The 17,207-nt window shown below is 23.4% G+C and overlaps 1 protein-coding gene across 1 annotated transcript in view; it reads right to left on the reverse strand.

The window, feature by feature from the left end:
- LOC111682525 overlaps positions 1 to 16,524 on the reverse strand; it is a 59,540-nt gene extending 43,016 nt beyond the window's left edge. The window contains exon 1 of the mRNA XM_046945940.1: positions 16,095 to 16,524. The gene's annotated coding sequence lies outside the window, so the exon portion shown is untranslated. The remainder of the gene's footprint in view (positions 1 to 16,094) is intronic.
- Between the last annotated feature and the right edge of the window lie 683 nt (positions 16,525 to 17,207).

The raw sequence follows: 17,207 nt of genomic DNA on the forward strand, positions 1-17,207 counted from the left end.
TAGAACAGAACTAGAACAGAACTAGAACAGAACTAGAACAGAACTAGAACAGAACTAGAACAGAACTAGAACAAAACTAGAACAGAACTAGAACAGAACTAGAACAGATCTAGAACAGAACTAGAACAGAACTAGAGCAGAACTAGAACTAAACTAGAACAGAACTAGAACTTAACTAGAACTGAACTGGTGGTTTTTAGCAACATGTTGCTGGACTTTTTAGAAACTATGTGGAATTAATATAAAGAAGTTTTTAGGAATCTTGGCAAATATTTTATGTCCCTGCAAAAGTTACACAAAAATTTTCATAATTTCTGTTACAACATGTTGCTTTATGAAAAACTTGTATTCTGCAACATGTTGCTGTAATATAAACATTTGAATTTAAAATGTATTTTCTGTCTTTTAGTGTCTTTTTTCCACCATATAGCTGGCAACTTGTTATTTACTTTATTTATAACATTTAACAACATTTATAATCCCTGGCTCAATAAACATGAGTGTGTTGCCTATGTTTCTATTACAAACTTGCTAAACTTTTACAACTAGTAAAGTGTATTTTCTGGTAATTTATGAGTATTTTAACAACATTTCCATAAATTTTTAAATATTTTATTTAAGCCTTAAAATGTGTACGTTTTATGGTAGAAACCCTTTTATTGTAAGCAAAACTTAAAATGTTGCAAAATTTTGCCTGCAGGTTTTATAATAGAAAAGAGGTGAATTGAAGGGGAGGAGGGGAAAATAACACATTTTATTGTGTTTGAAAAATGAAAACTACAGCTGGTATAAAATAATATTTATATTTAGAAGAAAAAGAAGAAAAAAAAATAACAACAATAGTTGAAAAATCGTATTAAAGTTAAGACTTAACTAACCAAGAAAAAACACTGAGAGAAAAATTTAAAGGAAAAATTTGGTTTTAAATTTATATAGTAGTAGTTAATAATGACATTTTGAGAAAATTTCTTTCAGTGTTTTATAAAGTTTTCTAAGCTTTATACTTTAAACTTAAAGGGGACTATGACGGTTTGCGCAAAAGTGTGGCTTTGAACGTTGTAACGATAACACCCGTTTACCAGCATTAAGACAAGAACTATAACAACAACTTTAGTTCTTTGTTAGGCTCTAGCAACATCTCTACAGCAATACAGCAACATGCAATACATATTTGAAAACATGGAAAATTGTAATAACAGAACACAAGCGGCTAAATATTTAAAAAAAAAAAAAAAAAAAAACAAAAACAAGTACAAGCTTGTTTTGTTCTGTTTTTTTTGTGTTGCTTCCTTTAGTCTATACTTTTGCCAGCAACATCTTCCTTTAGTTCGGTGTGTGAAACAACAAGAAAACCACTTTATAAAATGCATTCAAACGTAACGGTGGTGGGCATAAACAATTAGAACATATTGTAACTCTGGCTAAAGTAAAGTGAAAGCTATAGAAAAAAACCAACAGCCATGGCCATCAATAGAAATGCCTGTTAAAGATTAGCTGCTGAGAAGTTCAAAGTAAAAAAGAGACTTGAAGCAAGTATTTGTCTATAGTTTCTTCAAGTCTAATCTAGTTCTTAATAAAACAAAAAACTAAGTATAAAAAAATTATTATTGTTGTTGCACTACCAGCATTTTAACTATTAAAGAAAATATTTCATTATAGTTTTTTGCTGATGCTTTAATAAGATTAAAGTGTAAAATTTTTCTTGAAGTTGAAGTTCAATCAACTTTTTTTGCACGTTTTTTTTGCCAAAAAATTCCAAAGAAACTAAAATTTTCTTTAATAGCACACAAGTAAAGAGATATGGAAATGATATCCATGAAGTAATAAAGAAAATTAAAACCAGCAACATGTTGCCAACAAAAAATTCTTCGAAATTTCTTTCAACAAAATTCAATTAAACAACAATAAATCTTAAAAAATCTTCAAAATTACAGCATTTTTAAAACAGCAACATTTGTAATTTATAAAATTTCTAGTATATTAAACTCTCAGCAACATGTTGCTGAAACAAATTTTAACATTTTGTTAAAAAAATAAACAAATTTAAAGAAAAAATATTTTGAAAATCAGTTGTAATACAAAAATTAGCAAAAGAATGTTAGGGGAGTGATAAACATGAAGTAATAGAGAATATTAAACCCAGCAACATGTTGCCAACAATAAACTATCGAAATTTCTTTCAAAAACTTTCAGTTAAATAGCAATAAAACTTAAAGAAATGTTCAAAATTACAAAGTTTTTAAAACAGCAACTTCTGTAACTTATAAATTTGAATTTAAATAAAGTCTCAGCAACATGTTGCTGAAACAAATTTTAAAATTAAAAAAATAAAACAAATTTTTTTGAAGATACAAAAATTAGCTAAAAAAAAGTTATGGGAATGATAAACAGAGAAAATCAAAGCCAGCAACATGTTGCCAACAATAAGTTATCGAAATTTCTTTAAACAAAATGCAGCTAAACAACAATAAAACTTAAAGAAATCTTGAAAATTACAAGGATTTTTAAAAATTAACATTTGTAACTAATTTCTAGTAAATTAAACTCTCAGCAACATGTTGCTAAAACAAATTTTAACATTTTGTAAAAAAAATCAACAAATTTAAGGAAATAATGTTTGAAATCTTGTTGTAATACGAAAATTTGCCTAAACATAATGCAAACATACTTGGCAACATGTTGCTTAAGCCTTTAAGAAGAAAATCCAAAGAAAATGTTTAAAACTTCAAGAAAAATTTTTGAATTTCATGTTGCTGTACATAATATTCTTTAAATATAAAAGAAATGCTATTAGCAACATGTTGCTACAACTTTTTTGATACTAATAAAACTAACTTAAATAAAATTTATTAAAATTTGTTCATGTAACATGTTACAACAAAGAAAATGTCTTAAATTTAAAAGCCCAACTAATGGCAGCATGTTGCTAGAACATTTTTTAAACTTTTGAATTAAAATTTTAAAAAATTTCCAAAAAATATGTTTTGCTCATGTTGTTTAACATGAACTTTGCTTAAATATAAAGAACATATTTTTAACAACATGTTGCAAAACATGTTTGGAAAAAATGTTATTAAAAATATAAATATTTTTATTGCCAAACAACAAAAACATTAAACTTTTATAAGAATTGCTTTAAAAATAGGAGAAATATTGCTTGGCAACATGTTGCTAAACATAATTAAAAAATTTTTCTCCTTTAAACATTTTTCATAATGTTTCTTTAAAACATCTTCCAAATATGCGCAAATTTTATTAAATTCCTAAAAACACGTTTTGCGCAACATGTTGCTGAGAGTAAATTTTAAGATTCTTTAAGAAAAATCCATTAAAATTGTAATAAAATAAACAACAAATAAAAAGTATTTTATTAAAATTTTTTATACAAAATGTTGCCAGTTTTAACAAGGCTTAAAATGTTTTAAAATTACCTAGCAACATTGTTGCTGAAAATTAAATTTCTTTTTTGCAATAGAAATTTTGTAAAGTATAAAAGCAAAAGCTAAACTAACAATTTTTGTAAGAAAAAATTCACTTGCAACATGTTGTGGGCTTTAAAATAGTTTCAAAATTAAGAAAATTTAACTTAAACATGTTGCAGAACTTTAAGTGTTGAATTTTACAAGAAAAATTTTCTAAAACATGTTGCTTTTAATAAAATCTATTTGATATCAAAATAAAATTTACAAAAAAATATGTTGCAGTGAAAAATTTGTAGTTAAACTTAGGAGAAATTGTTTAGCAACATTGTTGCTGAAAATAAAATGTTTTAAATTTAAAGAATTAACTTAATAATATCAAAACAAAACCTTTAAATAAAAATTTTCATTTGAAAAAAACTCCGTAGCAACATGTTGCTTGCAGCTATGTCTTAATTAAACTTAGTTATAAATGTTTCTTTATTTTTTTTTGTTTTTTAGATTTTAATGTTTATTTCTCACTCTCTTACTCCCAAAACATACTTTCCATGGTTATTAAATCGTTAGCTTTTTAACAAAGCAGTTTCTAAATGAAAATTTTGTTGTTTTTAGGTTTATTTTGAGAACTTATTATAAAAACCAAGCTATTGTTAAAAAAAAAAAAACTAAATCATGAAAAAAAAAACTAGAACACTTGTTAAACAAAACAATAGTTGTTTTGTGTGTAACCTTGTTTTATCTTCAAATTAAGTTTAATTTAAAATAATTATTTAAAAAAAACCAAAATAATTGTCATATTGTCTGCTTACAGAAAAAAAGAAAAAGTCTTTTTGATTTTTGTAATGAAATGGAAACTTTTTGTTGTGAGTTTGTTGTTTTTATAAGGAAAAATGTAAATATTAAAGTAATAATGTAAAATGAAAATAAAACTGAATGAGAACACTTTCACATTTTAATATAATAGTTTAGCAACATGTTGCTGAACTTTGTAAAGACATTTTTATTCTCTTAAGTTATTAAATCGTATTTTTTGTACAAATTTGTTTTCGTTAACATAAAGCTGCTTTTAAACTGTAAACTATTAGATGCTCTTGCTAAAATTGTTCTTTGGCAACATGTTGCCGACCTCTAAAAGAAAAATTTCTTATGATCTTGATAATAATAGGAATATTTTATTTAGTTTTTATTAAATTTATTTTATTATTAAAATTTTAAATAAAAATTTTTAAAACAAAAGTTTAGTTTTTTATTTTACAATTTTCTTGATTTTATTGCTAAAATTGTTTGTTTTTTGTCAACATGTTGCTGTCCTTTATTAGTGATATTTTTCATTTTAACAGTCAAGTATTTGAAACTTTTCGAATTTAGTGTTAAAAATGCTGCATTTTATTCAAAAGTATTGTTGAATTTTTCTCTTGGCAACATGTTGCTGACCTTTGCTTGATATATATTTATTATTTTTAAAATTGAGAACAAAAAGTTAAAAAATTTTTTATTTAGTTTTTAAATTAATGGGATTTTATTTCCATAAATTGCTTTGGCAACATGTTGCTGACCTTTATTAGTTTATACTTTTCATTTTAACAGTTGAGTATTAGAAGTTTTTTTTTTTCAAAATTAGTGTTAAATTTTAACACTTTTGCAGATGTTTATGCTAAAATTCCTTGAAATGTATTGTTGAACTTTTCTCTTAACAACATGTTGCTGACATTTGTTTTTTTTTATGGTTTTTTAAATTGAGAACAGAAAGTTGAACCATTAAGAGATTTTTTATGAAATTAAAGTTCTTTAACACAGTTGTGAGTTTTATTTTGTAATTTTTAAGATTTTATACCTACAGCTATCTTTGCCAACATGTTGCTGACCTTATTAAGAAATGTTTGTGATAAAAACACTAATAAAATGGTGTTTTTTTATGAGTGATAGATTTTTTCATAGTGTTTTGTTAATTTTGTTTTTTTTTAAGAGAATCATTGTATATTATGTATATATGTATTTTTTGGATTTCAAAAGCAAATATTTTCTTTGGCAACATGTTGCTGACCTTTATATTTGTCTTTTTAACAGTTGGCTGATGTTTTTGTTGCAAATCTTTTGTTAATTTAGTTTTTTATTATAAGAATTGTTGTTTTATTTTTAATTTTATAAGTTATTTGTTTTCAAAAGCAAACATTTTCTTTGGCAACATGTTGCTGACCTTTATATTTGTCTTTTTAACAGTTGGCTGATGTTGTTTTTACAAAATTTTTGTTAATATAGCTTTTCATTAAGATGATTGTTGTTCATTTTATTTTATTTGATTTCAAAAGCAAAAATTTTCTTTGGCAACATGTTGCTGACCTTTATATTTGTATTTTTATTAGGTGAGTAATGTTATTTTACATACTTTATTTTAAAATTGTCTTTTATTAAGAAAATTGTTGTTTATTTTAATTTGGTTGATTTCAAAAGTAAACATTTTCTTTGGCAACATGTTGCTGACCTTTATATTAGACTATTTAATAGTTAAGTAATGTTGTTTTACAAAATTTCTGTTAAATTTGCTTTTTATTAAGAAAATGTTTGTTTTTTTAATTTGGTTGATTTTAAAAGCAAACATTTTCTTTGGCAACATGTTGCTAACCCTTAAAATAATTCTAAATTACTCAAGGCTTTCATTTAGACAAGAATTACGTTTGTGGCAATTTTGTTAAATATGATTTCTCTAACGGGGGATTAAGATTTTTGGGTTAACTTTCCAGATTTTATGGCCAACATTTTTTTCTTTAGCAACATGTTGCTAACCTTTTTTATGCATATTTGCTTTAACTACTATATTTTTTTTGTTTTTTATATATTTCTATTGCTTTAATTTCATTTTATTTATTATTTTCTTTCTAGCAACATGTTGCCTAAACTGTTTAGCAACAGGTGTTGTTTTTTAGCGTTATATCTAGTTTGTTTTATTAGAATACTGTTTTAGGTAATTATGTTTAACTAATTTTGTTAACAAAATATGTGTCAAATCTTTTGATTTACAGTTAAGAATAAAAATTATTGATTTAATCTGTAGATTTAAAAGAAAAAACATTTCTTTAGAATGTTTGTTTTATTTCTCAAGAAGAAAGTTGTCACTTAATAAAAGAATCAAAAAAAGAGATTAAGCCGTTATGTGAATAAGAAAAAAACAAATTTTTTTAAATTTATTTCTAGTCAAATTTGTTGGCAACTTAAAAGTGTTACAAAAACCCGTTGAATAACACAGTTTTTTCGTTAATATTTTAAACAAACATTCTTAATGTTAAACAAATTATTTCTTTCATCTTGTTTCTTTTTTGTTATTTTTTTGTTAAAGATTTTCGTTTTCATTTTATTGGTAAAGGTAGGTTGGTATCACTTTCAAAATTTGTTTTGTTTGGGATTTTTTTTTCTTTAAGAATTTTTGCTTAATCATTTTGTATGTTATTTTGATTGAATTGAAGATTTGATGAGACACTTGTTTTACATAAAAGATTTAAAACATTTTGAAAAGTTTTCTTTTACAGCTGAGTTTGTTTATTGTTCTGTTGTTTAAAGAATTTGTGTTTTTTTTTGACACCAAGAAGATGATTAATGTTTAAAGAGGTTGGGCTAACTAATTATGTTTGTGTCTTAAGTCTTTTGTTTTAAAGGCTTGTTGTAGTTGAAACATTATGAGTTTTCAGTTGTAACGGTTTTTAAAACCGTTAGCAGCTAATTATTAAAGCAATTAGTTGTTTAAAATGTTTCTTTTTCTTAAATTTTAATTTTATTTTTTTTTATTATAAAATTTATTTTTAATAATTTTTATTTGGCTTTAAAAGAAAGTATTAATTGTTCCTCTTTTATTTCATATTTTGTTTCTAAATTCACTTTTGCTTTTTTTCTCTACTTCTCTTCTCTTATTTTTCTATAATTTGTTTATTAATAAAAAGTGAAATTTGTTTATCAAAACAAAATTTGCTGATTAATAATTAAAAATCAGCTAGCAGCAGTTAAAGCTGTAAACTTGCAAGTAATAATTATAGAAGAAAGCAAAAAGTTATAAATTTTAAACAAATTTGTTTGGAAATTTTGACAAACAACAAGTTTAAAAGGTCAGATACTTTGATAAGTTTAAGTTAATTGGTGAAAAGCTTAAAATGTGATGTCATAACTTCAAATTCACTTTCTTCGACAATCGACAACATAATGCCAAAAGGGGAATATAATTTAATTAAAATTATCTCTCAAAAAAGGTAAAATAAAATTACAAAAAAATATATATATAATAAATAGAAAAAAGCAACATGTTGACATTATTAAAAAGGTCAGCAACATGTTGAAGAAAAAAAATAAAATACAAAGTAAACAAATGGTTTACACAACAATTAAGTCTTTGCTCCCTAAACGATTCGATTCTCAATCGCACAAAGATTGTTAACTCAGCAACAGCTGATGTCATGTTTATTGAAAAAATGTTAAAAACATTAAAGAAATTACTTAGAAAATGTCTTAACTAATAAAGCAACATGTTGCCAAGGCTTGCAAACAGCAACATGTTCCCATAAACAAAAAGATAATGCAACAAGTTTAAATATAATTTAAATGTTCAAGTTGTCATAAACCTTTAAATATAATAACATTAGTGTTAAAACAAATAGTCTTTGGAAAAGGTCAGCAACATGTTGCAGAAGTGCAAAAATCAATAACAAACCCAAAAATCACCCAAGAAACATATGTTAGTAATAAAAGATATAAATTCCAATTAAAATTCATTAAATATAACATTTAACTCAAGTATTTCCCAAAAAAATGTTGCTAACAAAGGTCAGCAATATGTTGCCAGCAATATGTTTAATATTACAATACAAACACTAAAACTGTAAAAATGGATAGAAACAAATGAACATAAATTGAAATATATTTAACTTATAAAAATAAACATTTTTTTACCAGTAAAACACTCTATCAAAGGTTAGCAACATGTTGCAAAAAGAAATGTTTCTTTTGCAACTAAAAAAGTGAAAGAAATCTTACTACAGATCCTAAACAACTTAAAATTAATAAAATTGAGTCAAAATTCTACTCCTTAACTATGTTAGAACAAATGTCTCTAACAAAGGTCAGCAATATGTTGCTAAAGCTTAATAATGAATTAAAAACATTGCAGCAACAAAAAACCTATACAAATCTAAAATAAAATTCTAGTTATTCAAACATAAGTATACACTAAAGCACAAACACATTTTATGAAAGTAAATTAAACTTTAAAAGGTCAGCAACATGTTGACAAAACTAAATATTGCTTAAAATCACTAGCAATTAAAAAAAACTCAATAATTCTTTTTAACAATTTGTTAAATAACAAAAATGTTTTGCAAAAAAGTTTAGCAACATGTTGCTAAGTTTAAATAGTAATGCTATAACGCTCTATTATTACCAACAATTTTTTAAGTAATAATTTCTTACTTTTTTTTATATCTTCCTAGAACTAATTGTTGATTTCTTTTTTTATCAAACCAACAGCTATTTTTGGCTTCCAAACACATTTGTTTAAAAAAAATCTTTAAAAAATAACCATCATTAACACCATTTACCGTTATTTGAAACCACTAAATAGTCAAAACATAGCAACTGTAGTAACATAAAATCTACCATTAGTAATAAACACTAACCGTTTAAATGCGTACACACAACAAACATACATACATAGCAGCAACAATTAAGTTGAGAAGCTACTGTGCAGCAAAATAACAACAACAACAACATCAAGAAAACAACATATAACAGCAGCAATAGCAACCAGTTTTAGTTCTTAAAATAACGTTTAAAAGGCTTTAAAAACATCAGTATATATAATTCTTTTTATTGGGTGTTTGACATTAAACTTGATTTTGTTTAAACTGAAGTTGTAAACTTTATATTTTTTTAAATAAGAAGTTTAAAGAAAAATTTTAATAAAGCTGATTTTAAGCTTAAGTTTAAGGTGTGAAAAAGTTTTATTTTATAGCATTTTAAACCATTTGTAATTATTTTAGATAAATATCAAGTGAATGGAAAAGTCATAAGTGCCTTCAAACATTTATTTGTAAAGAAATAAAGTTGGGAGGTTTAAAACAATGAATTCCTTAAAGCGAATGTTTTTAAGGTTAGCAACATGTTGCCAAAGCAAAGTGATGTACAATTTAAGGTTAAGCTATAGGTTAACAAAACAAAATAGTCTAGTCTATAGTCTAGTCTATAATCTAGTCTATAGCCTAGTTTATAGTCTAGTCTATAGCCTAGTTTATAGTCTAGTCTATAGTCTAGTCTATAGTCTAGTCTATAGTCTAGTCTATAGTCTAGTCTATAGTCTAGTCTATAGTCTAGTCTATAGTCTAGTCTATAGTCTAGTCTATAGTCTAGTCTATAGTCTAGTCTATAGTCTAGTCTATAATCTAGTCTATGGTCCAGGCTATAATCTAGTCTAGAGTCTAGTCTGTAGTCTAGTCTATATTCTAGTCTACAGTCTAGTCTAAATACTAGTCTATAGTCTGTTCTATAGTCTAGACTATATATAGTCTAAGTAATCCATAGTGTATTCTATATTCTTGTCTACAGAATGTAGTTTAGTCTAGTCTATAACCTAGTCTATAGTTTATCCTATAATTCAACCAAGGTCTATAGTCCAACAAAGTCAGCAACATGTTTCTGCAACAAAATTTTGTTTAAATTAAAATCTCTTGTATATAGCTATAAAGTAAAACATGTTTCAAAAACATTTAATGAAACAAATTTTTAAAAAAATTTTGTTTTTTAAAAACAAATGTTTCTAATTTATGTCAGCAACATGTTGCTTAAGCAAAATATTGTTTATTCTATAGAAATCTTAAGAAATTATTAAAGAAAAGTTTCTTTTTATTATTGATTTCTAATTATTAGTTTGAAAAAAAAAACAATAAAACTCATTAGGGATTCTTTATAAAAAATAATTCCATTTAAAACTTCCAGCAGTTTTTGAAAACTTAAAAGAACTTTTATTGTTTTTTTACATATTTTCTCATACCAAACTGCATTCTTTTGGTTTTGAATTTTTTTTGTTTCGTTTTTTTTTTTTGATTTACTTTAACATAAGTTCGCTTTTAGTTTTTTTTTTGTTTCAATACCTTAATTTACATTAAAATGCAGGCATCAGTTCGAATATGTGTGAGTGTGTATTGAGTTTGACCTTAATTTCACCTAAACAAGGTTTTATATGTTTTGTGGGCTTTTCTTTTAAATAACAAATGAAAGAAGTAGTAGAAGAGGAAAAAAAGCATTTTAAGCAAACCAAACATGTTCTGATTTCTTTAGTTAGCTTTTGGAAAGTAATTTGAATGTGTTTTTATATGTAAGTGTGTTTATGGGAAATTTAAAATGGTTTGATTTGAAAAAAAACCTAAAACTAAAAGATCTAGGCAATAAGATTTCAAATTTAAATTGTTTCCAACAAAAGTAATTGCCTTTAAAGAGGTGGTAATTGTGGCAAGATAAACTATTGTGAAATAAATACTGATGCCAAATGGTAATTTATCAAAATTGAACATGATTAATCAAAAGAGAAGAAGAAAAAGGCTTAAGTTTTGAGGTTGAAGTAGGGAACTAAACTAAAGTTTAATAAAATTCTATAAAAGTCTTATAGAATCTACAATATTAAAAACATTTTGTATGTTGAAAAGGTCAGCAACATGTTGCAAGGTCTAAATTATTGAACTATAAAAGAAAAATTGTTGAAAACTGTTAGACTTTTAGTCATTGGGAAGTGTAGGAAACAATTTTTATTTAATAACTTTTTTTTAAAGCAAGTTTAGAGCAAATGTTTCTTAAGCAAAAGGCCAGCAACATGTTGCTCAATAAAAAAAATTCTTAAAATTTATTTAAAGTTTAAAAATAGTAATCAGTTGTTAGTAAACAAAGGTGTTCAATGAATTTTTTCTAAAACTAAGTTTAGCAACATGTTGCAGAAGAAAATATAAGAAATTATTGAAGGGAATTAAAAGTAAAAAACAAGTTTTTCACAAAAATAGATTCTGAACTGTGTTTTAAACAAATATTCATATAACAAAAGGTCAGCAACATGTTGCAGAGGAAAAAGTATGAAATTATTTAAGAAAAATTGATGCAGATTCATAGACAGAGTTTTATTAATGATAAAATCTAAGAAATATTTAAAATTTTATGAAATTAAACCTTAAACAAGTTCAGCAACAAGTTGCCGAAGAAAAACTAAGAAATTATTGATAGAAACTTGATGTAAATTTCGAGACAAGGATCATACAAAACTTTCATTCCATGTTCATAATAATCGATTTTGAACTGAGTTTTAAACAAATATTACGATAACAAAAGGTCAGCAACATGTTGCAGAGGAAAAAGTATGAAATTATTAAAGAAAAATTGATGCAGATTCATAGACAGAGTTTTATTAATGATAAAATCTAAGAAATATTTAAAATTTTATGAAATTAAACCTAAAACAAGTTCAGCAACAAGTTGCAGAAGAAAAACTAAGAAATTATTGATAGAAACTTGATGTAAATTTCGAGACAAGGATCATACAAAATAAATTTTTCATTAAAATAGATTTTGAATTAAGTTTTAAACAATCATTACAATAACAAAAGGTGAGCAACATGTTGCAAATGAAAAAAATATGAAATTATTAAAGAAAATTTGATGCAGAATCATAGAAAGACTTTTATTTAAGATAAAACTTTAAAAATATTTAAAATTTTAAGAAATAAAAACTGAAAAAAGTTCAGCAACATGTTGCAGAAGAAAAACTAAGAAATAATTGAAAGAAACTTGAAGTAAATAGCTAGACAAGGATCATACAAATCAAATTTTTCATAATAATCGATTTTTAACAGAGTTTTAAACAAATTTTCATATAACAAAAGTTCAGCAACATGTTGCAGGAGAAAAAAATATGAAATTATAAAAGAAAATTTGGAACAGAATCAGAGGAAGACTTTTATTTAAGATTCTGCTAAACAAATTTCATAAATTATATTAATTTAAACTATGTTTTAGTTTAAATATTTCTAACAAAAGGTCAACAACATGTTGCTATATAAAAAAACTGTTTAAATCATAGTAAAAGTTTTAAAATACCAAAAAAGTTTTAAAACATTAAAGATATTAAATAAAATATTTTTAAAAGAAAGATTAGCAACATGTTGCAGAAGAAAAAACTAAGAAATTTTTGAAAGAAATTTAAAGTAAATTTTTTAAATTAAAATTTTATTAGAGAATTTTCGAATTATTCGACTAAGTTTGAAACATATATTTGTTAAGTCAAAGGTCAGCAACATGTTGCAGATGAAAAACTAAGTAATTTTTAAAGAAAATTAAAAGTAAATTGCTACAAAGACTTTCATTTACGTTAAACCTTTACAAAAAGTAAAGAGTTTTATTAAATAAAACCACAACAATAAAATGTTTCTAAAACTAAGGTCAGCAACATGTTGTAAAAGTAAAATATTCTATGTTTATAAAGGAAATGATTAAAGTAACTTGATTTTGAATGAGACACTTAACAATTTAACTAATTTCAATAAATTGAAGACTTTTTATTTGTTTTTGAATAAAACGATTTCAACAAAAGTTCAGCAACATGTTGCTAAAGCTAAATATAACATAAAATCATCAATATGTTCTCATAACGAATTACATATATTTCCTTTTGAAATTGTTTTTTTTACTGTCAGTATTATAAACTAAAAATGTTCACATCAATTTCCCATTCTTATGAAATCCATTCTTTCTTTTCTTTCTACAACAACAATTGCATGCAAATAATTTCTATAAAACAAAGAAAAAAACGAAACATTTCCTTTGCATACAACAAACAACAATTTATTAAGAACAACATTTAAGAAAAGAAAACCGTTGGAAATTATAAGAAAAATCCAATAAAAATATCATTTCCTTTATGGGGATCTATTGAAAAAAGCTGTATTAGTCTATTAAAAGAAAGATTTTCAAATAAATCAATTAAAACAGTTGGTTGTAATAATAAAAAATAAATTACTCACATTAAACATATTTAAAAGATTGTAATAAAATTGTTAAATGTTTTACACTTGTTTTCTTTCTGTATGGATAATGTAAAGGCATTAATTCTAAATGTTTTACAAAACCAAAATTATTGTTTTTTAATTTCTGATTTTTGTTTAAGGCTTCTGTTTGTAAAGAAATTTTTAAATTTAATTTTCTCATGTCAATTTGTTTAAAAAGTTGTTGCTGACCTTAAGCTAGAGAAACATTGCTTTTAAACTCACTTCAAAATGAGATATTTTGTAAAATTAGTTTTTTGTTTTAATTTATTTAAAATTTTCGTTAGTATTTTCATATTTTATCTTGTTTGCAACATGTTGCTAAACTTTTTTTGGAAATATTTTGTTCCAATACGTTTGTTTGCATTAAATTTCTTAATAAATCTTTTAAAAAATAAAATTTGTAAATTTCTTAATATTTTCATATTTTTTCGTTGGCAACATGTTGCTGAACTTTTTTTCCGAAATATTTTGTTCCAATGCTTTTGTTTGCATTAAAACTTTTTAATAAATCTTTTATAAAATGAAAATATGTGATTACTTTAGTTTAAATGATTTAAATGCAACATTTTTTTGGTAGCAACATGTTGCTAAAGAAACATTGTTACTTAGCTTAACATTTAATTTAATAAATGTTTTATGAAATTCGTTTTAAAATGAGAATTTATTAAGGAATTTTGTAGAAATATTAAAAAAAATATTATTCTAAAATGGAAAAAATCGAAATTTTTGTTTAAATTCTGAAAAATTTTATTAAAAATTTTGTTAAAATTTAAAAAAAAAATGTTGCCGAATGTTTTTTTTAAATTCTAAAAATTTTGTTAGATTATCAGCAATTTTTTTTTTTAATTTCGAAATTAATTCTATATTTTGTTTATATTTCAGAAAAAAAATTAAAATTTTGTGGAATTTTTGAAAAATCTTGTTCAAATTCTATTGAAATTTTGATATTTTACATATTTTGTGGAAATTTTAACTCAAAGATTTCAAAATTTCGATATTTTGTTCAAATATAAAAATTTAGTTTAAATTCAAAAATAGTTTTTAGAAATTTATTTAAAATTTTGAAAATTTTTTTAAAAAAATTCAAAAATTTTTTGAACATTTTAAAACTTTTATTGAAAATTTCAAATTAGAATAGTTTTATTGATTTTTTTTTAATAATTCCGAAATCAGTTCAGTATTTTGTAGAATATTTCAAAAATTCCGAACATTTTTGAAAGTTTCATAATTTTTGATTACATTTTAAAACAAATTTTTTATTTTTTTCGGAATTTTCGAAATATTTCAAAAATTAAAAAAATTTTAAAAATTTAAGAAAAACAAAAACTTCAATTTAAAATTTCAAAACTTTTATTGAAAATTCCAGAATTTATTTTTAAAATTTGATTTATAATAAAAAAATTGTTTTGACGAATTTCCGAAATTTTTCTAAAATTTCAGGAAAATTTGATAAAAATTCAGAATTTTTGTTTAAAATTATATTAAAATTTTTCTAATATTTTCATAATTTCAAAGAAATTTCAAAAAATTTTTAAAAAAGTTTTAATTGTTTTTTTTTAATTTTTTAAATTTTCTTAAAATTTATTAAAGTTTCTGAAAGTTTTTCAAATTTTATTAAAGTTTTTCTATTTTTTTTTAATTATTTTAACATTTTTTAAAGTTCTGTAAATTTGTCAAATTTTCTTTAATTTTTTTTTTAATTTTTTAAAATTTTTAAAATTTTTTCCAATTTCTTAATATTAAATATATCAAATTTTCTTAAAATCCTTTAAATATTTAAAATTTTTAAAATTTTATTAAATTGTTTTTAAACTTTCTTAAAGTTTTTCAAAAATATGTTAAAACTTTTAAAATTTTCTTAAAATGTTTTTGAAATTTTCTTAAAATTTTTAAAATTTCTAAATTTTTTTTTATTTTTTTAAATTTCTTTAATATTTTTAATTTTTTTTTAAATTATTAAATATTTTTAAAATTGTTCAAATGTTTTTAATTTTTTTTTCAAAATTTTTCCAATTTTTTTTTATTTTTTTTTTAAATTTTCTTAATTTTTCTTTCAAAATTTCCTATTTTTTAAATTTTTTCAATCTTTTCAAGTTTCTTTCTTAAATCATTTGTTTCTAATCAAGAATATTATTCATTTTTTCGAAATTTAAAAGGTTTTTTTATTTTTTCTTTAAGAATTTGGAAATATTTCAAGTTTGTCTCTTAAGTCTTTCGTTTTTTAATCAAATATCCTTCGAAGAAATCGTTTAAATTGTTTAATTTTCAGGAAATGTTTAAATGTGTGATAGAGAAGTCCTTTAACTGATTTATTAGCAGCAGTTTTTAATTGTTTTAATTTCTTGGGAAAATATTTAAAAATATTTTAAAAATGTTTTAAAAATTTTTTAAATTTATTTTTAAAATTTGTTTTTAAATTATATTGTTGCTATTTTTTTGTAATTGTTCCTTGTTTTTTTTTTAATTATTAGATCCTTATTTTATTGCACCTTTTCTTTTATTTTAATAAATTTTCTTTTGCTTATCTTTTACCATTAAGTTTTGTTCTTAAGTCTTTTGTTTTAAGATAATTGAACAGTTTGTTTTTAATTTATTTGAAATTTTCTTTTAGACATACCTTTTCTTTTCTTAAGAAAACACTTTATATTTATTGTTAATTAGCAGATAATTTTAGAATTTTTTTTGGAAAAAATTAAATTTTTTTTTGGAACTTTTGTTTAAAATACTTTTTTCGAAATAGGTTTTAGTTATTTGCTTTTCTTAATATATTGCACAATTGTTGTTGTTTATATTCTTTAATAAAAATTCACGTTTTGTTGTTTGTTTTTTTAAACACCAAGCAGGAGTCTTTTCGTATTTATGCTTTTTTTTCTAAATAAAATTTAATCCACAGGAAGCTTAGAAAACACTTTATATTAGAGTTGTTAAAGACCCCTTTTTTGTTGTTTGTTCTTTCTTTCTTTTTTCAGTTAATTTTTTAATGTTAACTTTCAAATTTCCCACCGTTGTTAACTCCACAATTGCATCATGAGCAATGACTTTGAACCTGTAAAATTTGTCTCTTTTATGCCTTTAGATCAGGTCTCCACAAACAGAAGACAGCTTAAAGAAGTGCTAGAAAAATAATTGGCGTTTTTTTTTTCATTTTGGAAACCCCTCTTGCTCTTAGCCACAACACAGCCAGCAAAAGAGTTTAACAGCATAACAAACAACAAACCTTTTAAAACACAGAGAAAGCAATAAGAAAGATCTTAAACACACACAAGCACACGGACAGTTAACAGAAAAGAAAGAAGTTAACATCTTGAAACTCTAAACTCACTAACAGCTAAAGAGCTTAACTTAACTCTCTCCCTATCTATCTAACATAACAAGTTCAAGGTTTTTCTTACTCAAGTGTAGAGTTTCTCTCTCTGTTTTTCTCTTTTTCTTTAACAAACTCAGTTTACCACTCTCTAGCCCTGAACTTGAACATGTTGGCTAAATGAAAAAAAAACATCTAGCTAAACAACTAACTCTTGTCTTAATCAAAATGTTAGTATTGCAGTTGCAGTGTTGTCTAAAGCTTGTTCTTATTCCAACATTAGCAACATAATATCAAGGTTATTTCTGTTAATAAGTGTTAAATGGTTTTTCTTTTAATGGAATTTCTTTAAAAGAAATTACACATACATACATACACACACACATACATTCCTATTGGAACTACAAACTTGTCTAAACAGCCATC

The sequence above is a fragment of the Lucilia cuprina genome, chromosome 3, assembly GCF_022045245.1.
Source record: "Lucilia cuprina isolate Lc7/37 chromosome 3, ASM2204524v1, whole genome shotgun sequence".
NCBI classification, from domain to species: Eukaryota; Metazoa; Arthropoda; class Insecta; order Diptera; family Calliphoridae; genus Lucilia; species Lucilia cuprina.